General features: G+C 43.6%; 1 non-coding gene and 1 pseudogene across 1 annotated transcript; both read left to right on the forward strand.

Annotated features, from left to right (window-relative positions):
• The first annotated feature begins 1718 nt into the window (after positions 1-1718).
• LOC112837803 (transforming acidic coiled-coil-containing protein 3 pseudogene) lies at positions 1719-16347 on the forward strand (annotated as a pseudogene).
• A 5932-nt stretch (positions 16348-22279) lies between these two features.
• LOC112838072 (U6 spliceosomal RNA) lies at positions 22280-22386 on the forward strand. The gene has a single exon (XR_003211873.1). It is a non-coding gene; the product is annotated as a U6 spliceosomal RNA (small nuclear RNA).
• The last annotated feature ends 1531 nt before the right edge of the window (positions 22387-23917 follow it).

Genomic DNA, 23917 nt, shown 5'->3' on the forward strand with positions numbered 1-23917 from the left:
TCTCTAAAGGGATTTCCACATGTTAAAGAAGAATGATAGGATCCTGGAGATTTAACTATTATTGTCAAGATAAGGTTGCTTTTAGTCTCTAGCAAAACATTAACATTGGGGCACCTGGTTGGCTCAGTAGGCCTTCAGCTCGGGTCATGATCCCAGGGTCCTGGGATGGAGTCGCACATCGGGCTCCCTGCTCCTCGTGGAGCATGCTTCTCCCTCTGTCCCTCCCCTGACTTGTGTGCTCTCTCTCTCTCAAATAAATAAAATCTTAAAAAAAAAAATTAACATTAAGGCAGCCGTGAGTTCTTTGAGGAATGTCATGCTCTGTAGGTCAGTGAGCTCAAAATTCTATTTTATCAGTGAGCTCAAAATTCTAAGGAAATTTAATTTTAGCAGCATTTCTCTTGCCTTTGTTCTCCTCATTAGTTATCACAGACAATTCTAAAGGTTTTACATATCAAGTTCCCTCTACTAAAGTCTGGGTTCCTTGAGGTCTGGGCCCATTCCTTTTATTTTAAATTCCTGATTCCGAAGCACATCTGTGCAGTGTACATTAAGTAAACCCTATGTTCTGATCCAAGATGGTAACACGGGAAGACCCTGAACTCACCTCCTCCATGGACACATCAAATCTATACCTGTTTATAAAGCAATTCCCCCTAAAGAAGAACTGATGGCTGACTGAACAACTTCTGCACACACAAAACAAAAAAGAATAGACCACATTGAGAAGAGCATGGGAGATGGAGACACGCTTATGAAAGGAGCCATTACCCCCAATGCTGCAAACGTCAATGAGGAGGGACAGTACTGAGAGATCATAAGCAGATTTATTTTCCTTATGGCACAGGGAAGAAAAAAAAAAAGCTGTGTGGGTTTTTTTTTTTTTTTTAAGATTTTTAAAATTTATTTGACAGAGAGGAGAGAGAGCACAGGTAGGGGGAGGCACAGTAGAGGGAGAGGGAGCAGCAGGCTCTCTGCGGAGCGGGGAGCCCGATGCGGGGCTCGATTCGAGGACCCTGGGATCATGACCTGAGCCGAGAGCAGACGCTTAACCGGCTGAGCCACTCAGGCACCCGAAAAAAAAAAGCTATGTTTTAAAAGGACAACTAGAATATGTAGGAACCAGCCCTAGAACTCTGTCAAATGGCAAGGGAGCTGCTGGAACTCTGTCTAAGTCTGAGGGGCTCATGAGTGCCGGGATTTATGCTCCCCCTTCACCTTGATGATGCACATGGGAGCAGGGTCCCTGCACCATAACCAGCACGAGCTGCCTCAGTGAGCTCTGGGTCTTAGCCCATACCAGCCCCTAATGCCCTGGGGCACAGGAAAAAAGCCACGTTTAAAAGACCAACTGGGTGGCGGTTCTCCCCCCCCTCCGCAACCCCCCCCCCCGCGCGCTTGCTCCCTCTCTCTCAAATATTTATTTATTTATTTGAGAGAGAGAGAGAGAGAGACAGCGAGAGAAGGAACACAAGCAGGGGGAGTGGGAGAGGGAGAAGCAGACTCCCCGCCGAGCAGGGAGCTCGATGTGAGGCTCGATCCAGGACCCTGGGACCATGACCGGAGCCGAAGGCAGACGCTTAATGAGGGAGCCACCCAGGCACCCCAATAAATAAAATCTTTAAAAAAAATTGAAATAAAATAAAAAAATAGAAAAGCAACTAGAATATAAAAGAGCCAGTCATAAAACTCCACCAAAAGGTGGGGTAGCTGCTGGAATGCTCTCTGGATCTGAAGGGCTGGTGAACACCACAGGTTACGTTCCCACTCCACAAACGGACAGGAACAAAGTCTGGGTGCCATGGCTGGCTTACCACCTCGGTGAGCCCTAGGCCCCTCAATCACACCGGCCCCAACTGCCCCACCAAGGCAGCCCCAGTACAGCACACGCTGGGAAATCCCTGGTCAGTGCTCACTACAGCTCTAGCTGTCACACCAAGGTGACACAGGGGCGAAGTACCCCAGAACACTCTAGGCCCACACCATTTTGGCTCCAGACAGCTTGCTAGGGCACCTCTGGCACACAGAGGTCCAGGACCTTCTGGCTCATGCCTGCTTTGGCTCTAGCTGCCCCACCAAGGCACCCCCTGTGCAGAGCACCCCGGAAAGCCCCTGGCCAGTGCCTGCCTCACTTCTAGCTGCCCCACCAGGATTCCCCTTGTGTAGAGAACCCCAGAACTCCTGGACTGCTCCCCATCTTAGTTTCAGCCACCCCACCAGGGTGTCTGCCCCCAGTGTTGGAGGACCTCAGGATAACCCTGGCCCATGCTGGCCTTGACTCTAACCACCCCACCAGGACACCCCATGCACTGAGAACTCTGGAATACCTCAGCATGCACCCACTCTAGCTATAGGTGTTCTGCTATGAGATATAGGACACAATAATAAAGGGGACACTCCAACAAGAAGATAGAACAATTCTAAATATTTATGCACTCAATATGGGAGCGCCCAAATACATAAAACAGTAAATAACAAACATAAAGGAATGAATTGATAGTAATATGATAATAGAAGACTAGCACCCCACTTACCTCAATGAATAGATCATCTAAACAGAAAATCAACAAAGAAACAATGGCTTTGAATGATACCCTGGACTAGACAGATTTAACAGCAATATTCAGAACATTCCATCCTAAAGCAGCAGAATACACATTCTTTACAAGTGCACATGGAACATTCTCCAGAACAGATTACATATTAGCCCACAAAACAAGCCTCAACAAATTCCAAAAGATCAAAATCATCCCATGCATCTTTTCTAACCACAAGGCAATGAAACTAGAAGTCAACTACAAGAAAAAATATGAAAGGACCACATAGGTGGAGATTAAATAACATGCTACTAAATAATGAATGAGTCAACCAGGAAATAAAAGAAGTCCATGGAAATAAATGAAAACACAATAGTACAAAACCTTTGGAATGCAGCGTGGTTCTAAGAGGAGGTTATAGAAATACAAGCCTACCTCAAGAAGCAAGAAAAATCTCAAATAAACAACCTAGCCTTATACCTAAAGGAGCTAGACAAAGAAGAACAAACAAAACACAAAACCATCAGAAGTAAGGAAATAATAAAGATTAGAGCAGAAATAAATGATACAGAACTAAAAAAAAAAATCAATAGAACAGATCAATGAAGCCAGGAGCTGGTTCTTTGAAAAATATCAATAAGACTGATAAACCTCTAGCCAAATTTATCAAGAAAAAAAGGAGAAAGGACTCAGATAAATAAAATCACAAATGAGAGAGGAGAAATAACAACCAACACACAGAAAGACAAACAATTATAAGAGAATATTATGAAAAACTTTATGCCAACAATTGGACAACCTAGAAAAAAAATGGATAAATTCCTAGAAACATATAAACTACCAGAACTAAAACAGGAAGAAATAGAACATTTGAACAGACTGATAATCAGCAAAGAAATTGAATCAGTAACCAAAAAACTCCCAACATCAACAACACAAGAAACAACAGGTGTTGACAAGGATACGGAGAAAAAGCAACACTTATGCACTGGGAATGCACATTGGTGCGGCCACTCTGGAAAACAGTATGGAGTTTCCTCGAAAAGTTAAAAACAGAACTATGATCCAGCAATTGCTCTACTAGGTATTTACCCAAAGAATACAAAAATATTAATTCAAAGGGATCCATGCACCCTGGTGTGTATAGTAGTGTTATCTACAACAGCCAAATTATGGAAACAGCCCATATGTCCATAGACCAATGAATGGATAAAGAAAATGAGGTGCGTGCATGTGCACACACACACAGACACACACACACATTACTCAGTCATAAAAAAAGAATGAAATCTTGCCATTTGGAACAAAATGGATGGAGCTAGAGAGTAGTATGCTAAGCAAAATAAGTCAGAGAAAGACAAATTCTATATGATTTCACTCATATGTGGAATTTAGCAGAGCAAACAAGCAAAGGGGGAAAAAGAGACAAACCAGTAAACAGACTCTTAACTACAGAGAACAAATTAATGGTTACCAGAGGGAGGTGAGTGGGGGGATGCGTTAAATAGGTGACAGGATTAAAGAGTACACTTGTTGTGATGAGCACTGGGTGATATATGGAATTGCTGAATCACTATATTGTGCACATGAAACTAATAGAACACTGTATGTTAACTAATGAGAATATATAAAATTTTTTAAAATAAAAAGTTTCCCAAACAAAATATACAGTAGTTTGTTACCACTAAACCAGCTTTACAAGAAATGTGAAATAAACTTCTTCAAGTGGAAAAGAAATGTCCATAATAAGACATAAGAAAAATATGAACAAAAAGATGTAAAATATGATAGCATATACATAAAATGTGGAGAAGAGAGTGAAAAAGGAAAGAGAAAGGGAAAAATATTTTTTCTTTTCCAATTAAAAAAATTTATTTGAATGTGTCTGAACTTAAATGACCAACAAATTAATATGAACTGTTATTTACTTAGGATGGTATATATGAACCTCACAGTAACCACAGACCCAAAACCTATGATGGATACACAAAAATTAAAGACAAAGAAAGCCAAACAAAACACTATAAATACTCATTAATCACAAAGAGCAAGAGAAGAAGCAACAAAGAAGAAATACAAAAACAACCAGAAAACAAATTTTAAAAATGGCACATATCAATAATTACTTTAAATGTAAATGTAAATGCTACAATGAAAAGACAGAGTGGTGGAATGAACAAAAAAACCAATATCCATCTATACCTGACTTTGAAAGACTTGTCTGAGAACCTAAAGACACATACGGACTGAAAGGGAAAGGATGGAGAAACATTCACCATCCAAATGGAAGTGACAAAAAAGCCAGGGTAGCTTTCTCATATCACACAAAATAGACTTAAAAATAAAGACTGTAACAAGAGACAAAGGAGGACATTATATAAAGGGATCAATCCAACAAGAGGATATAACAGTTGTAAATATCTATGCACCCAACATTGGAACACTTAAATACATAAAGCAAATATTAATGGACATTAAGAGAGAAAGTGACAGTAATACAATAATAGTAGGGGACAGTAGGGGACTTTAACACTCTACTTACATCAATGGATAGATCATCCCGACAGCAAATTAATAAGGAAAGAGTGTCTTTGAATGGCACATTGGACCAAATTAGTAAGGAAAGAGTGTCTTTGAATGGCACATTGGACCAGATGAACAGATACCTACAGAACACTCCATCCAAAACTAACACTAACAGAATACACTTTCTTTTCAAGTACACATGGAACATTCTCTAGAATAGATCACATAGTCGGCCATAAAACAAGCCTCGATAAATTTAAGAAGATTGAAATCATATGCATCTTTTCTGACCACAACAGTATGAAACTAGAAAACAATCACAAGGAAAAAAACTGGAAAAACAAAAACACATGGAGACTAAACAACATGATACTAAAAATCCAAGGAGTCAATGAAGCAATCAAAGAAGAAATTTTAAAAAAGATATATGGAGACAAATGAAAATGCAACAGTCCAAAGAAAGCAGTTCTAAGAGAGAAATATACAGTAATACAGGCCTATCTCAAGAAACAAATCTTTTTTTTTTTTTAAGATTTTATTTATTTGACAGAGAGAGACACAGCGAGAGAGGGAACACAAGCAGGGGGAGTGGGAGAGGGAGAAGCAGGCCTCCCACTGAGCAGGGAGCCTGATGCGGGGCTCGATCCCAGGACCCTGGAATCATGACCCGAGCTGAAGGCAGATGCTTAAGAACTGAATCACGCAGGTACCCTCAAACAAGACAAATCTTAAACAATCTAACCTTATGCCCAAAGGTTCTAGGAAAAGAAGAACAAAGCTCAAGATCAATAGAAGAAAGGAAATAATAAAGATCAGAGCTGAAATAAATGACATAGAAACTAAAAAAAAAAAAAAAAAAAAAAAAAAAATCAATGAAACCAAGAGCTGTTTCTTTGAAAAGATAAACAAAATTGACAAATCCTTAGCCACACTGAACAAGAAAAAGAGAGAAAGGACCCAAATAAAATAAAAAATGAGAGAGGAAAAGTAACAATTGATTCCACAGAGATACAAAGGATTACAAGAGAATACTATGAAAAATTATATGCCAACAAATTGGACAACCTAGAAGAAATGGATAAATTCCTAGAAACATACAATCTTCCAAAACTAAACCAAGAATAAAAACTCTGAGCAGACCAATTACAAGTAACAAAACTGAATCAGTAATAAAAAAACTACCAAAAAATAAAAGTCTAGGAATAGATGGATTCACAAGTGAATTATACCAGATATTTACAAAAGAGTTAATACCTATTCTTCTCAAACTATTCAGAGGAGAAAAAAATAGAAGAGAAAGGAAAGCTTCCAAATACCTTCTACAAGGACCGTATCACCCTGATACCAAAACCAGACAAAGACACCACAAAAAGCGCCCCCCCAACACACACACTACAGACCAATATCCCTGATGAACATAGATGCAAAAATCCTCAACAAAATATTAGGAAACCACATATAGCAACACATTAAAAAGATGATTCACCACAATCAGATGGGATTTATTCCTAGGATGCAATGATGGTACAATATTTGCAAATCAATCAATGACATATGCCATATCAACAAAATCAAGAAAAAAAATATGATCATCTCAATAGATCCAGAAAAAATATCTGACAAGATTCAAAATCCATTCATGATAAAAATTCTCAACAATGTGGGATTAGAGGGAACATATCTCAACATAATAAAGGCCATACATGAAATACCCACAGCTAACATCATCCTCAATGGTGAAAAACTGAGAGCTTTCTCTCTAAGGTCAGGAATAAGATAAGGATGCCCACTCTCATCACTTTTATTTACTATAGTACTAGAAGTCCTAGCCACAGCAATCAGACAAGAAAAAGCAATAAGAGGCATCCATCCATATTGGTAAACTGTCACTATTCACAGATGACAGGATACTATACATAGAAAATCCTAAAGATTCCAGCAAAAAAACCTGCTAGAAGTAGTAAAAAAAATTAGTAAAGTGGCAGGATACAAAACTAATGCAGTGAAATTGGTAGCATTTCTATACATTAACAAAATCACAGAAAGAGAAACTTAAAAAACAACACCATTTATAATTGCACCAAAAAGAATAAAATACCAGGCATCTGGGTGGCTTAATTGGTTAAGCGATTGCCTTTCAGCTCAGGTCATGATCCTGGAGTCCTGGAATCGAGTCCCGCATCAGACTCCTTGCTCGGCGGGGAGTCTGCTTCTCCCTCTGACCCTCCCCCCTCTCATGCTCTCTCTGTCTCATTCTTTCTCTCTCAAATAAATAAAATCTTAAAAAAAAAGAATAAAATACCTAGGGTTAAATTTACCCAAAGAGGTGAAAGATCTGTATTCTGAAAACTGTAAAACACTAATGAGAAAAATTGAAGACAAACAAAAGGAAAGATATTCTATGCTCATGGATTGGAAAAATTAATATTGCCAGAGTGTCTACATTACCCAAAGCAATTTATAGATTCAATGCAATCTCTAACAAAATACCAACATTTTTTGCAAAACTAGAACAAATAACCTGAAAATTTGTATGGAACCATAGAAGACCCTGTATAGCCAAAGCAATCCTGAGAAAGAAGAACAAAGCTAGAGGTAGCACAACTCCAGATTTCAAGATATACTACAAAGCTGTAGTAATCAAAACAATATGGTATGGCACAAAAATAGACACAAAGATCAACAGAACACGATAGAGACCCCAGAAATAAACTTACAGATATATGGTCAATTAATCTATGACAAAGAAGGCAAGAATATATAATGGGGAGAAGACAGTCTTTTCAATAAATAGTGCTTGGAAAACTGGACAGCTACCTGTAAAAAAATGAAACTGGACAACTTTCACACCATATACAAAAATAAACTCAAAATGGAGTAGAGACCTAAACATGAGACCTGAAACAATAAAAATCCTAGAAGAGAACACAGGCAGTAATTTCTCTGACATTAGCCATAGCAACATTTTTCTTGATACATCTCCTAAGGCAAGGGAAACAAAAGCAAAAATAAACAAATGAAACTACATCAAGCTAAAAAGCTTTTACACAGCAAAGGAATCCATCAACAAAACAACAAATAACCCACTGAATGGGAGAAGATATTTATAAAAGATATATGCAATAAGGGGTTAACATTCAAAATATATAAAGAACTCTTACCACACACACACACACACACACACACACACACACACACACACACACACAAAATCTGATCCAAAAATGGGCCAGAGGCCCTGAGTAGACATTTTTCCAAAGGAGATATATAAATGGCCAACAGACACATGAAAAGATGCTCAACAACACCAATCCTCAGGGAGATGGAAACCAAAACCACAATGAGACATCACCTCACACCTATTAGAATGCCTAAAATCAAGACAAGAAACAACAAGTGTTGATGAAGATGTGGAGAAAAAGGAACCCTTGTGCACTGTTGGTGGGAATGTAAAACAGTGCTACTACTGTGAAAATAGTATGGAGTTTCCTCAAAAAATTAAAAATAGAAATACCATATGATCCAATAATTCCACTATTGGGTATTTGCCCAGGGAAAATGAAAACACTAACTTGAAAAGATATATGCACCCTATGTTTATTGCAGCATTATTTACAATAGGCAAGACATGGAAGCAACCTGGGGCACCTGGGTAGCTCAGTTGGTTAAGTGTCTGCCTTTGACTTAGGTCATGATCCTGGAGTCCTGGGATTGAGTCCCATGTCGGGCTCCTTGCTCAGTGGGGAGTCTGCTTCTCCCTCTCCGTCTGCCCCTCCCCCTGCTCCTTCTATGGAAGAAAACTGTGTCCACCAATTGATGAATAGAAGGGAAAATGTGGTATATATACACAAAGGAATATTACAAAGCCATAAAAAAGGATGAGACGGTGTCATTTGAGTCAACCTGGGTGGTCCTAGAGGCTATGATGCTAAATGAAGTAAGCTGGACTGAGAAAGACAAATACCATGATTCTACCCATAACATGTGGAATCTAAAAACAGGTATCTACAAAAAGCTGAATCAGAACTATAAATACAGGGGCGCCTAGGTGGCTGAGTCAATTAATTGTCTGATTTCGGAGCAGGTCATGACCCCAGGGTCCTGGAATTGAGCCCCACGTATGGCTCCCTGCTCAGCCGGGAGCCTGCTTCTCCCTCTCTGCACTCCCCACTTGTGCTTTCTCTCACTATCTCTCTCTCAAATAAATAAATAACCTTAAAAAAAAAGAACTATAAATACAGAAAGCAAACAGATGATAGCCAGGGCAGGGGGGAGGTGGGGCTATGGGCAAAATGGGTGAAGTGAGAGGGAGATTCAGACCTCCAGTTATGGAATGAGTAAGTCATGGGAATAAAAAGCAGAGCGTAAGGAATACGGTCAATTATATTATAATAGTGATGTAATGGAACAGATGGTAGCTATACTTGCAGTGAACATAGCATATCATAAACTTGTGAAATCACTAAATTGTACACCTGAAACTAATGCAACATTTTGTTTCAACTATACTAAGAAAAAAAAAAGTCAAATTAAAAACAAGCTGATGTACCAATACTGAGATCAGACAAAATGACTTTAAGACAAAGACTGTAACAAGAGACAAAGGACACCACATTACGATAAAGGAATTAATCTGACAAGAGAACATAGATTTCTATGTACCTAGCATTGGAGCACCTAAATACATAAATCAATATTAACAGACATAAAGAGAGAAATTGACAGTAATACAATAATAGGGCAATTTAACACTCCACTTACTTCAATGGATAGACCATCCAGGCAGAAAATCAACAAGGAAATGGTGTCTTTGAATGACACAGTAGACCAGATGGACTTAACAGTTATATACACAACATTCCACCCAAAACCAATAGAATACACATTCTTTGTAAGTATACATGGAACATTCACTGGGAGAGGTCAAATTTTAGGCCACAAAACAAGTCTCAATAAATTTAAAAAGACTGAAATCATGTCATACATCTTTTCTAGCCACAGCTGTATGAATCAAAAGAAATGATTTACAAGGGAAAAAAAAGCACAAACATGTGGAGGCCAAAAAACATGCTACTAAAGAGCCAATGGGCAATAAATCAAAGAGGAAATTTAAAAATACCTGAAGAAAAATGAAAATGAAAACACAACAGTCCAAAATCTTTGGGACACAGTGAAAGCAGTTTTAAGAGGAACATTTATAGGAATACAAGCCTACCTCAAGAAACAAGAGGAATCTCAAATAAACCATTTAACCTCACACCTAAAGGAACGAGGAAAGGGAGAACAAACAGAGTCCAAGGTTAGTAGAAGGAAGGAAATAAAAAGGTTAGAGCAGAAATAAATAAAGACTAAAAACAAAGAAACAAAACCTGACAAACATAGAAAAGATCAATGAAACCAAGAACTGGTTCTTTGAAAAATAAACACAATTGATAATCCTTTAGCCAGACTCAAGGGGGAAAAAAAAAAGTATATGCCAACAAATTGGACAACCTAGAAGAAATGGATAAATTCCTAGAAACAAATAATCTTCTAAAGATTCTAAGTCAGGAAGAAATAAAAATTCTGAACAGACTGATTCCTTATAATGAGATATTGGTTATCAAAAGCTCCCAACAAACTAAAGTCCAGGACCAGATGTACCCATAGGTGAATTTTACCAAACATTTAAAGGAGAGTCAATACCTATTCTCCTCAAACTATTGTGGGGAAGGATGGAGGAAAAACAGAAGAAGGAAAGCTCCTAAATGCATTCTATGAGACCAACATTACCCTGATACCAAATCCAGACTAAGACACTAAAACAAATAAAACCACAGGCCAATATCCCTGATGAACATAGATGCAAAAATCCTTAGCAAATTACTAACAAACCACACTCAACAATACATTAAGAGGATCTTTCACCATGATCAAGTGAGATTTATTCTGGGCATGCAAAGATGGCTGAATATTCACAAAATCAATCGTGATACACCACATCAACAAACCAAGGATGAAAATCCTATGATCATCTCAATAGATATGGAAAAAACACTGGACAAAATTCAACATCTGTTCATGATAAAAGCTCTCAACAAAGTGGGTTTAGATGGAACACATCTCAACGTAACAAAGGCCACATATAACAAACCCACAGCTAACATCATACTCAATGGTGAAAACTGAGAGCTTTTCCTCTAAGATCAGGAACAAGACAAGGATGTTCACCCTCACTAATTTTACCCAACATAGTACTGAAAGTCCTAGCCATGGCAATCCCAGACAAGAAAAAGAAATGAGGCATTCAAATTGGCAAGGAAGAAGTGTAACTGTCACTATTTGCAGATGACATGATACTATACATAGAAAACCTAGACTCCACCACAAAACTATTAGAATAAATGAATTCAGTAAACTTGCAGGCTACAAAATTAATACACAGAAATTGGTTGTGTTTTCATGCACTAATAATGAAGTAGCAGAAGTAGAAATTGTGAAAGGAATTTCATTTACAGTTGTACCCAAAGGAATAAAATATCTAGGAATAAACTTAACCAAGGTGGTGAACAACTTGTACTCTGAAAACTGGAACACTGATGAAAGAAACTGAAGATGATACAAACAAATGGAAAGATATCCCATGCTAATGGATTGGTAGAATTACTATTGTCAAAATGTCCATGCCACCCAAAGCAATCTACAGATTCAATGCAATCCCAATCAAAATACCAACAGCATTTTTTCACAGAACCAAAGCAAATAGTCCTAAAATTCATATGGAGCCACAAAAAAACCCAAATAGTCAAAGCGATCTTGAGAAAAGAGAACAAAGCTGAAAGTTTCACAACTCCAGATTTCAAGATATGCTCCAAACCTGTAGTGATCAAAACAATATTGTATCAGCACAAAAGCAGACACATAGACCAGTGAAACAGAATAGAGAGCCCACACACCAAAAAATGCTTTTATGGTCAATGAATCTCGAGAAGGGAGGCAAGAATACACAATGGGGAAAAGACAGTCTTCTGAATAAATGGTGCTGGGAAACCTGGACAGCTACATGCAAAAGAATGAACCTGGACCACTTTTTCACAGCACACACAAAAATAAACTCAAATGCATTAAAGACCTCAACGTGAGACATGAAGCCATAAAAATCCTAGAAGAAAACAGGAAGTAATTTCTTTGACATCGGCCTTAGCAGTATTTTTCTAGATATGTCTCCTCAGGCAAGGGGACCAAAATCAAAATAAAACTATTGAAACTACATCAAACTAAAAAGCTTTTGCATAGCAAAGGAATCCATCAACAAAACAAAAGGGCAACCCACTGAGTGGGAGAAGAGATACGTAAATGATATATCTGGTGAGAGGTTCATATCCAAGATATATAAAGAACTTCTACAACTCAATGCCAAAAAAAGCAAATAATCCTATTAGACAATGGACAGAGGACCTGAATAGACATTTTCCCAAAGAAGACATATAGATGGGCAACAGACATATGAAAAGATGCTCAACATCACTCATCATCAAGGAAAAGGAAATCAAAACAACCATGAGATATCACCTCACACCATTCAGAATGGATAGAATTAAAAAGAAATAACAAGTGTTGATGAGGATGTGGAGAAAAAGGAACCCTTGTGCACTGTTGGTGGGAATGTAAATTGGTACAGCCACTGTGGAAAACAGCATGGAGGTTTCTCAAAACATTAAAACTAGAAATATATGATCCAGTAATTCACCACCCAAGGAAAACAAAAACATAAATTCAAAGATACATGCACCTCTGTGTTTACTGTAGCATTATTTACAATAGCCAAGATATGGAAACAACCCAAGTGTCCGTTGACTTATGAATGCATAAAGAAATGGTATATATATATATATATATATACACACACACACATATATAAAATGGAATATTACTCAGCCATGAAAAAGAATGGGATCTTGCCATGTGCAACAACATGGATGAGTGGGAGGTTATCATGTTAAGTGAAGAAAGTCAAACAGAGAAATACAAACACCCTGTGATTTCACTTGTATGTGGCATCTAAAAAACAAAACAAATATATAAACAAAAAGCAGGAACAAACTCATAAATACAGAGAATAAACTGGTGGTTGCCAGAGGAGAAGAGGTAGGGGGATGAGCAAAAAAAGGGTGAAAGGAGTGTGAGATATATGATTCCAGCTATGGGATGTCATGGAGATAAAACATACAGCATGGGAAAGATATACAATGGTATTCCAATAATACTGTATGGTGACAGTAGCTATTCTTGTGGTGAACATAGCATAACGTATAGACTTGCAGAAATCACCTATGTTGCACACTTGAAACTGATGTGACCTTGTGTGCCAACTATACTCTATTAAAATAATAACAATAATCCCTAGAAGTACTGGGGTCATTCTATGGGCTTTTGATATTAGCTTTATTGAAAGAAATAAATGAAAGCACGTCTTTGCCACTAGGTGACACTCTTGTCCCACCACTATTTTTGCTTTTATTTATAGTCAGTGCTACCGGGAGCTGTTTTTCACATTCACAAGAAGACAGGAGCACTTCCAAATCCTTCTGATCGGCCTTCAAAGCTGCAAATGATAGGGTCCAAGAATTAAGGCGTGTATCCAAAATGAAATGCCATCTTGAGGACAGAGCTCGGACTCCTGCCATGCTGAAGTCCTCAATACTCAGCCAAGGAATCCCAGTTGTCTTGGCCCGGTTTTTTGTTTTTTTTTTTAAAGATTTATTTATTTACTTGAGAGAACGAGAATGAGAGAGAGAGAGAGCACATGAGAGGGGGGAGGGTCAGAGGGAGAAGCAGACTTCCCGCCGAGCAGGGAGCCCGATGCGGGACTCGATCCCTGGACTCCTGGATCATGACCTGAGCCGAAGGCAGTCGCTTAACCAACTGAGCCACCCAGGCGCCCTGTCTTGGCCCGTTTTTATCGGCCAGTTTATCTTGGCTGTTTGAGGAAATCGAATAGCCTGTTTTGGAAGAATAGGAGATGGATCCTAGGAGTAGTCATCATCAGCCAATGCCAACCCCCCTCCAGCAGATGTGAGACCAGCCTCTGAAGATAGGCAGTATTCCAGTGGGCCCACCTCAGCTCACCTGGCCAGCCTGGATCCCTCAAGCCCTCCCCAGATGCCAGAAACCCTTGAAGATCAAGTGGCTTCTCTAAGACAAACATCTGTGAGCCCTGAGCAAGCCTTGGAGGAAAGTGTTCATTCTTATTTTTTTTTTAAAGATTTTTTTACTTTTTTGACAGAGAGAGATAGCGAGAGAGGGAACGCAAGCAGGGGGAGCGGGAGAGGGAGAAGTAGGCTTCCCGCGGAGCAGGGAGCCCGATGCGGGGCTCGATCCCAGGACCCCGGGATCATGACCTGAGCCGAAGGCAGACGCTTAATGACTGAGCCACCCAGGCGCCCCTTATTTCTTAGAAAAAAGTGTTACCTCCACCTTGGAAATCCTGGAAGACCCTTCCCAGGTGGCTCCCCAACACCGAACAGAAGACCCTCCCAGAGCTGCCAGAGAAAGCTCGAACCAGGTCCCTGCTTCCTCGGCCAGAGCTGCTTTGCCCCCTGGTACTCCCCCCACAGGAGCATGTGAAGAAGGGCCCCTCGCAGACCTGTCTGGCGAGGCCCCAGCCGGCCCTGAAGACCCCTCTGGTCCTGGGAACACCATCCTGGCCAGCCCTCTGAAGGCTGGAGGGGCCACATCCCCAAGTCCTCAGAAGAAAGAAGCCAGAGGGCCAGCTCTTGGAGCAGCGGGCCCAGAGAACTAGAATTTGATTTCTCTGACAATGCCACCAGCCAAATGTTGCCCCCACCAAGGGAAATGGGGAAGAGACCCAGCCTTAAACCTCCCTCTAGGATATCAGAGGCGAGGCAGGAAAAGGCCCCCGAGGCGGTGGGCGAGGGGCCCATTCCCCTTCCCCAGGGGTCTTACAACCTGGACTGGAACAAGCTGGATGACCCAAACTTTAACCCATTTGAAGGTGGAGGAGAGGCCCCGCCCCCAGAATGCCCCCAGAGCAGGCCAGCCGAGCCTGTGGCCAAGGAGCTGTCTGCTGGCCGTGAGGCCCCAGGGCACTTCTGTCCGAACCAGCAGGTGCCTTCAGCCTCCACGGATGACACGCCTGTGGCACAGACCGCAGCCGGGACCCCGGGCACAGCAGGCAAGGAGGGAGCTCCGGACTGTGCAGGTGTATCCGCCCCCATGGGCAGCCCGGGCGGTGAGCCTGTGTCCCCGACTCCTCCACGGGGCCCGGAGCCTGTCTCAGAGCCGGATGAGGAGCACTTCCGAGACCCAGCTGAGGTTCTAGGCACAGGAGCCGAGGCGGATTATCTGGAGCAGTTTGGGAGTTCCTCGTTTAAGGAGTCAGCCCTGAGGAAACAGTCCTTGTACCTCAAGTTTGACCCGCTCCTGAAGGACAGCCCTCCGAGACCAGTGCCTGTGGCTCTGGAGACCAGCAGTGCACAGGACGTGGCCGTGCCTTCCTCACGAAGCCCGCCCAAGGTGAAGCTAGTGGAACTTGACTTCCTAGGAGCCCCAGGTGCTCCTGTGCTGGACCCCCCTCCCTGTGTCTTTGGGCTTGGGGGTCCACTGCTGCCCATGGGGCCCACTGTGGACATGCTGCAGTATGGCCAGAAGGTCATGGACGCGGCGGTGGAGGCCACGCGCGAGGATAACGCGTTGCTGAGGAGCAGGTGTGAGGCGCTGCACGCCAAGAACCTGGAAATGGGGAAGATAATGGACGGGTTTGAGGGGATTGTGTACCAGGTGATGGAGGAGGCTCAGAAACAGAAGGAACTTGCAAAAGCGGAGATCCAGAAGATTCTGAAGGAAAAAGACCAACTGACTTTAGGGCTGAGCTCCATGGAAAAGTCCTTCTCTGACCTCTTCAAGCGGTTTGAGAAACAGAAGGAGGTGATCGAGGGGGATCGCACGAATGAACAGTCGCTGAAGAAGTGTGTGGAGGATTACATAGCAAGGATAGAGAAGGAAGGCCAGCGGTGCCAGGCCCTGAAGGCCCACGCAGAGGAGAAGCTCCAGCTGGCCAGCGAGGAGATCGCCCAGGTGCGCAGCAAAGCCCAAGCGGAGGCCTTAGCCTTCCAGGCCAGCCTGAGGAAGGAGCAGATGCGCATCCACTCGCTGGAGAAGGCAGTCGAGCAACAGACTAAGGAAAACGAGGAACTGACCCGAATCTGTTGTGACCTCATCTCCAAGATGGAGAAGATCTGACACAGAAGCCCCCACCCCATGTGTGTCTGTCTGTCTGTGAAAGTTTTTTCTCTTCTCTCTTGACCTGTTTTTAAACTAGACTGCTTTAAAAAGAAGAGTAAAGGGCACCTGGGTGGCTCAGATGGTTAAGCGTCTGCCTTCGGCTCAGGTCATGATCCCAGGGTCCTGGGATCGAGTCCCACATCGGGCTCCCTGCTCCTTGGGAGCCTGCTTCTCCCTCTGCTTCTCTCTCTCTCTCTCTCTCTCATGAATAAATAAAATCTTTAAAAAATAAAAATAAAAAAATAAAGAGTAAATAAAGTTTCCCTTTGGTTCGGAAAAAAAAAAAAAGCGGTGGGGGTAAGAAAGATGGGAAGGGGCAGAAGAGGAGCCAAGCTGTCCCCATTTCACAGTTCAATTTGTGACTACTTTGTATCCGGAGGCCCTCAGCCCTGTCTCCCAGAGTCTCCCGTCAGATGCGCATTCCTATTAAATCCACTCAAGGCTTCCTTATCTATACCTTCTTCTTGTGCCTCCAATAGGCATTTGGCCATGGAACGGAGATTCACAAAAGCGTGTGGGACTGTTCAAAGAATGGCGACTGACACCAGACCCTGTGTGCGTGTGTACATGAGCACACGCGCACACTCATGCACACATGCACGCACAGCAGATTGAAGATGGATGGGGTGGAAATGTCATCAGTGGCATCAGCTTCCTTCTCACAAAATGGAAGCCTGTGCAGATTAACCTTTCCTCAAACACTGAAAATCCATCCAGTCCATTTTATTGTGTAGAGAAGTACTAAGGAACAGTAAGTTGAAACCTGCTAGATAAGCAGGTGACCACATAGTCCATTTATCGACAAAATCAGTCTATTTTTTAGTGGAAAGAGGAGGGTGTTTTCTCATTACACTGAGACAACAAGCATAAACTGGCACTGCTAAACTGGGCGAACTGGGATGAATGGTCGCTCTAGATACAAGGCACACCACCACCCTGCAAACAGCTTTCAATCAGATTTAACTTGGAATGTAAGTTATTTGTCCTGATCTGGCTATTTCCCTTGCTCCTGACAGTAAAGAAGAAAATGGCTTTGGGGTTTCTTTAGTGGATGAAGAGTGACTCCCGGTGGACACTGCTCATTGCCCTGGGAAGTCTCACCGTCTGCTGTTGGCTAGCAGAGCCTGGTGCCGGCAGTCACCAACAGCATCAAAGTCTGCATCGATATGCCAGTTCGTACTTCCCTCAAATCTGTTCTTGAGTGCAGTCTGATTTCTCTAATATATGGCTAGTTGCTTGCAGGCCTGAACCCACAATTCCAGGTTAATGTGGACAGTTGCTGAGAGATACCTTCCCCTTGCCTTATGACTCACATTCCCTTAAGATAGTAGAAACCAACCCGCTCCGGCCTTGATCCTTTTTCATTCCCATCTGTGAGGCACCTCCTCTGTATGATCACCTTAACTGGAGCACCGCAACGTGAAGTGATTTGCGAGGAGCTAGCTGCGTAATGTGGTGCAAAGACCACAAATTGGATCAAAGGACATGAGCTCAGAGCCTGACACATAGTAAATGCTCAATAAATGCAAGCTGATTCAAGTCTGACCATCATAGGAACCCTTGCAGTGGAGGGGAGGCCTGTGATCTTCTCTACTATCAGGGTGTTAGAGGAGGAGTCCCTTGCCTGCGTGCCCCCCAATTCAAGCCTATTGTAGTAGAGGCAAGTACCATTTAAAGCAAGTGATTAACACTGGGGCTTCTATGGATCTAGGGGCTCTCATCTATACATCTTTCAAAATTTAAACATGATTCCTTTGAATCCCTGGGAACTGAACAAGAAAGAAAGGATCTTACTCCCCCAGACAGGAAGGAGTAATGCCTTCCCCTAACTCAGAACATGAAGGGAGAAGAAAGTAGCAGAAAACAGGAAGATGACCCTGGACCCAGAGTTAGACAGCCTTGGCTGTGAACTCCCACTCTTATTAGCATTACTTATCTCACTCAGCCCCTGGACCCTTACTTGTAAACTAGGGATGATGATGACCACCTACCTGGGTTGCTGTGACAACAAAAGACTACAGATGTTAAGCCCCAGCACGTGATCAGCCCTCTATCTATGTAAACTATTATTGCATGGGATTGTCTAAAAGAACAGTAACACCCAGGTGGCTGGGGAATATAGCTCTGTAAGTAGGAGCCCCTAGAAAGAAGATTCTAAAATCATCAATCTTGGTCGCCTGGGTGGCTCAGTTGGTTAAGCGTCTGCCTTCGGCTCAGGTCATGATCTCAGGGTCCCTGGATCGAACCCCACACTGGGCTTCCTGCTCGGCCGGAGAGTCTGCTCCTCCCCCTCCCCACTCTGCTCCACTCCCCGCACTTGTGCTCTCTCTCTCACTCTCAAATAAATAAAATCTTAAAAAAAAAATAATAGAACAGGCTTCTTATCTACTCAGACTGTCATTAAGCAGATTTCTCTGAGCATGAGGAGAGTTGCCCGTGTGGCCACCATGTTGCTTGGACCCTTAGGGTCAGCCACCATGGAGGAAGCATGCCACAGTCCTCTCTCTAATCTTTCTAGGACAGGCAATAATACTTTGCCCTTTCATCCTACATTTTCCCAAGGATACAGCACTCTGGGAAGCACCTGTGAATTTTCCAAACTTTTTGGCAAACGTTACTGAAAAGTAAAGATGACAGAGCCTGGCTCAGTTTGAAAAGATGTAGGTTCTAGACTCACATCTTTCCTGTATTATTTCTTAGGAAATGTAGGTTTCAAAACTTTTTTTTTTTTCTGATTATAGAATGAATATACCCATTTTGGAAAACAGAGAGAGGCATTAAGAAGAAATTAGCCTGCCCCCTGAGAGAACCACTGTGCATGTGCCAGCCTCACGTCTGCCATTCACTAATGCGTACCCCGGTTACCTTTGTGCTGTGGGACCCCAGTATGTTGGGAAGATGTTCTTACTGTCTCCTTGCCAGTTTTTCACCTGGCAGGGTTTGGCATGGGGAAAGTGAGGGGCACTAATAGTGGTTATCACAACGGTGAGAAATGGGGTGATGGAAAGTGTGAGCAAAGTGTGCGTTTAATGCATTTTGACTGTAGATGTGGTAAGACTAACTGTTGGCCTGGGGAAAAATTTGGTGGTAGCTAGGGGTTTCACCACCTAGAACCACAGTCCCTCACGTTTGAGAAACACTGTCTTTCAAAGCCTTGTTTCCTCATTTGTACAGTGGGGAGACCTCTATTTATACCAGATAAATTGTGTCAAGTTCCCTGCAAACTAGAAATGAAACAATTATCTCAAAGCCTACTTATTGCGGCATCTGTGGTCAGGGCCTTTACACCTTAACCATGGGTTCTACCCCTCTGCCTGACCAAGGTAGGCAGTGACCACCTGGTTTACCTTGATGGGCGGGGATGATGGGGAAATACAGAGGGAGAAGAGCTCAGGGTCAATCAGAGGCTATCCTGAGATTAGCTGTATCTCCTGATCACTGAAATAGTCCCTGAATTCTCTACTCAGTCCTGGAAAGACATGGTCAAGGGGATAAATTGCTGGAACGGGACAGGCACCTCCAAGGAACAGTAGATATACTGACCAGGAGATGAGGTGATATTTTACAGAGCAACTACCCCTGTGCTGTTGGTGGCTACTCAGAATTGAAACTACCTACTTGGGGGGCCTTGGTGGCTCAGTGGGTCCAGTGTCTGCCTTCAGCTCAGGTCATGATCCCAGGGTCCTGGGATCGAGCCCCACATCGGGCTCCCCGCTCAGTGGGGAATCTTCTTCTCCCTTTCCCTCTGCCCATCCCCCGGCTCAAGCTCTCACTCTCTTGCTCTTCAAATAAACAAAACCTTTGGAAAAAAAAGAAAAGAAAAGAAAGAAACTACCTTCTTTTTGTCATCCCAGTTACTGCCTGTCATAAATGCCTGAGTTGGGGTTGGTCCTATGTGTGGGCCGAGGAACAAACCAGACTTGTAGCACTCAGGGCACTGGTTGAGGGGTGGCTGCATTTCAGTGAGGAGCCAGAGAAGCAGGGTTGTTTCTCACTCCATAGCTATGTGGATTTGAACCCATTCCTCCCAGTTTGTCTACCTCTAGGGTGTTCAGACTTCCTACTGTTGACATTTATGGCCGAATCATTCTTAGTTGTGTGTGTGGGGGGGGTACGTTTCTGCCCATTGTAGGATGTTTAGCAATATCTGGGGGTTCTACCCACTAGGTGCTAGTAGCAATGTTCCCTCCCGGTTGTGACAGCCAAAAATTTCTTCAGACATTGCTATACTGAGGGAAAAATTACCCGTCCTTGCCTCATTGAGAAAAACGGAGTTATCCTGAAGGAGAAAGAACTAACCAGAAGTCTTGAACAGTAGTTAGAGAGATGGCTTTAGGGACAGTCTCTTTCAGGGGGTTGGGGGTCAAAACTCACTCCACATCAAGGCCTAGCTAAAACTCGGCTCACATTTCCTTAAATGTATTACCCTAGGTTTGACCTTTGACACCAGTTACAGTTCCTTCACCATTGATCTGGCCCAAACACTTAGACTCTCTGAAACCTCTCTGTGAGCCCCTTCCTGTCTTTCTTGGTTCCAGGAGAGTTTCCTGCATCTCTGGAGGGTAGAAATGGGATGTGGGTCTCTCAGAGCTAAAATCAAGGTGTCTGCAGGGTGGTATTCCTTTTTGGAAGTTCTAGGGGAGAATCCATTCCCTTGCTCTTCCCAGTTTCTAGGGGCTGTCCACATTTCTTGGTTCAAGGCCCCCTTCCATCTTTTTCAAAGCCGGTGGCAAGCATATTCCTTAGCCACCCCTCCCTCTCTCTTGAACCACAGCTAGCCAAGTTTCTCTGCTTTTAAGGAGCGCCGTGATTAGATTGGGCCCATCTGGATAATCCAGGCTAGTCTCCCCATCTTGAAGTCCTTACTTTAATCACATCAGCACAGTTGATTGGCCATGTAACGTTTTGTCACAGGTCCTAGGTATCAGGGCCCTCGTTCAGCCTACCACACCTGGGCCAACTACCTGGCCTCTATCAACATCACTCCGGCTCGGTGTCCCCATTCCGAGGGGTGCAGGTCGTGAGCTCAGGGGTTTCAGAAGGTAGTTTACTTACTAGGCGGTTATCACCCTTGGCACAATACCAGCTCTTTAGCCCCATGATTATTACCAGGCAGCATGGAGTCTACCTTGAGGCTTCAGGTGCCTAGAGCTGAGTGTTGCCGCTTCCATCAGCCTCCTCCAGTCCCTTTCCTCTGGCTGTCCCAGAAACATAAGCCTCCGGGCCTGACTCCCTAGGAGGAGGACGTAAAAGCTAGGGCAAGTCCCATCTTTTTCTCTCTCTCTCCACCACCCATCATGGCCCAGAGGGCTCTGCACCAACCGATATAGCCTCGGGTTGGCAAACACTGTGCTGAGAGGGTGTACCAGTACTCAGGCCACATTCACGCAAGTCTGCCTGATGCCCCTGCTGTTCTCTGCTCAGCACAAGACACCCAGGGCTGGGGACAGGCTTCTGAAAAATGGGGCTAACTGTGAGAGAGCACACAATGGCTCACTGAATCCTCACAACAACCCTGCGAAGTAGGTGCTGCCACCACTTCTTACAGGCAAGGAAACTGAGGCAGCAGTATTTCGTGACTTGCCAGTGAGTGGGAGCAGTGGGATTCATGGCCAGGCAGGCTGGCTCCGAGACTGTGCCTGGCCCCCGAGGCTACGGCGCCTCCTCTGTCAGGAGACCATCAGGCTCTGCTGGCAACGGAGTGCTTTCTCCTACCTAGATTTGCACTTTTAAAAAGCACAGAGAGGAGCACCTGGGTGGCTCAGTAGGTTAAGTTTCTGCCTTCGGCTCAGGTCATGATCCTGGGGTCCCGGCATTGAGCCCCACATCAGGCTCCCTGCTCAGCAGGGAGTCTGCTTCTCTCTCTGCCCTTCATCCCACTCGTGCTCTCTCTCTCTAATATTAAGGTAAAAAAATAAAAAGCACAGAGAGATGCACTCACTCTGGCAGCACATATTCTCAAATTGGAACGATACAGAGAAGAATAGCATGGCCCCTGCACAAGGATGACGCTCAAATTCGTGAAGCATTCCTAATTTTTTAAAAAAGATAAAACCCGAGAGGAGTACCTTGTGCAACATAAGGAGGCAGGCACCCGACCAATGGAGGTGGATTTGGGTTGGAAGCCTGAATAAGGTAAAGGTATGTTCAGGTTCTTCTGTTTACTGGCTGAGGGGCTTTAAGCAAATAACCCATCACCTCTGAGCCTCAACCTCTTCACCCATGGAACGGGGGTGACAGTAACCATACCGTGCTCACAGGGGTGTGGTGGATCAGATGAGATAAGGAAGGTGAAATGATCTGGTATAAGTTATTATTACGGTTCGAGCATGGGCTTCACACTTGTTGGGAGTGAATTTGGGACCGAGACCTTACCGGCCCCCACATCACACCACCAGGCAGCACCTATTCCTTCGGCACAGGATGCCAGCTCTTTTTTCATGCCCTGCCACCACCGAGGCTCTTGCTGGAACCTCTGCAACTGTCTCCAGAGGGCACGCTGCCTCCATTCCTGCCCCTTCCGCCCCTCCCCCATTAGCTTTACTGAGGCCCACCCCTGCTGTTAACCCCAAGTTGCAACCTTCTATGGCCTGGGTCTGGAGGGTGCCACAGATGAGCCGAGCCAGGTGGAGCAGGTATGCAGACACGCGAGCTGCACCCTATGGGGCTCTCGTCCAAAAGGGACTCAGCTACTCCATTCCTATGGATTGTCTCCATGAGGCCAGATCCTCCCATGTTTAAGGAGAAGCTGGAAATCTGGGTAGTATGTGAAATGTAGGTCCTTATTTTTAAAAGTTGGCTCAAATTAAACACACACACTATACAGGCCAAACAAAAGCCATCTGCAGGATAAACGCAATCAGCCAGTTTTTTACTTTGTACAGGCTAAATCCCAAATCATGAACATGGCATTCTAGGCTCAGATTCAGCAATGACCTACCTTTCCAATTGTCTCTTCCCCTCACTTGGGCCTTCGGCTAGCCAAGAGGAGTTGTGGCTCCCAGGACGCCCGAGGCAACTCTCTGCCCCATGCACCTCCGCTCTGCTGGCTCTGGAATGCCTTTCTCCCAGTTCCTCCAGCTCTACCTTGAGAGTTCTACTCCTCCTCCTGGAGGCCTTCCCTGAATTCTCCCCAGCCAAAGAATAATTCAGTAATTATATACAATCTACTCCCCCTGGGCCTCTGGGGCACTCTTAGAGGTTGCGTTTCACCCCTGCCTGGCATGCACCACCCATCACAAGGCTTCAGAGAAAAGGTGTGATATTATATTGTAAGCAACTTGTGTGCAGAGTCCCCTCCCCAGCCGCCATCCTTGCTGCCCACTAAGCCCCAGGATACTCCTTGTAAGTCCTGGATGCATGTCTGGGCTTCTTGAAAGCTCCAGCTTTAAGGAACTAAGCTGAGTTTTGCCTGGCCTAGCTAAACTCACACTTGGAAGACCGCGCCTGATGGACTCACCAGTTTCCTACGGAATCCTTGGAACTACTGCACTGGGAGCAAAACTCCCCCTTCTCCTTGCAGCCCCTCCCCAGGGCTCCACTCTTGCCCCGCATGCCCCACATCTCCTAGC

The sequence above is a fragment of the Callorhinus ursinus genome, unplaced genomic scaffold, assembly GCF_003265705.2.
Source record: "Callorhinus ursinus isolate GAN/ISIS: 27379988/994484 unplaced genomic scaffold, GSC_fseal_2.0 scaffold22, whole genome shotgun sequence".
NCBI lineage: Eukaryota > Metazoa > Chordata > Mammalia > Carnivora > Otariidae > Callorhinus > Callorhinus ursinus.